The sequence below is a fragment of the Chrysochloris asiatica genome, unplaced genomic scaffold (genome assembly GCF_000296735.1).
Source record: "Chrysochloris asiatica unplaced genomic scaffold, ChrAsi1.0 scaffold00047, whole genome shotgun sequence".
NCBI classification, from domain to species: Eukaryota; Metazoa; Chordata; class Mammalia; order Afrosoricida; family Chrysochloridae; genus Chrysochloris; species Chrysochloris asiatica.
Window position 1 is genome coordinate 10,060,567 of NW_006408565.1, and position 556 is coordinate 10,061,122.

Sequence of the window (556 nt, forward strand, 5' to 3'; positions counted from 1 at the left end):
GAGAAAAGATTGAAGTTGTCAAGGACTTCATTCTTCTTGGATCAACTATCAACACTCATGGAAGCAGCAGTCAAGAGATCAGACTGCACAGGAACTTTTTAAAGTGTTGAAGAGCAGAGATGTCACCTTGAGAACAGGTGCACCTGACCCAGGCCATGGTATTTTCAATAACATTATATGGATGCGAAAGCTGGACAATGAAAAAGGAAAATCGTAGAAGAGTTGATGCCTTTGAATTGTGGTGTTGGAGGAGAATACTAAAAGTGCTATGGACTGCCAAAAGAACCAATAGATCTGTTCTGGAAGAAGTGCAGCCAGAGTGCTCCTTAGAGGCCAAGATGGCTAAACTTGGTCTCTCATACTTTGGACATATTGTTAGGATGGAACAGTCACTAGAAAAGGATGTCATGCTGGGTAAGATGAAGGGTCAGAGAAAAAGAGGAAGACCCCCAACAAGATGCATCAGCCAGGTGGCATCATTGATGGCGTCAAGTGTGGCAGCGGTAGTGAGGTTGGCTCAGGATCGGACATTGTTTCGTTCTGCTGTGCATGGGGT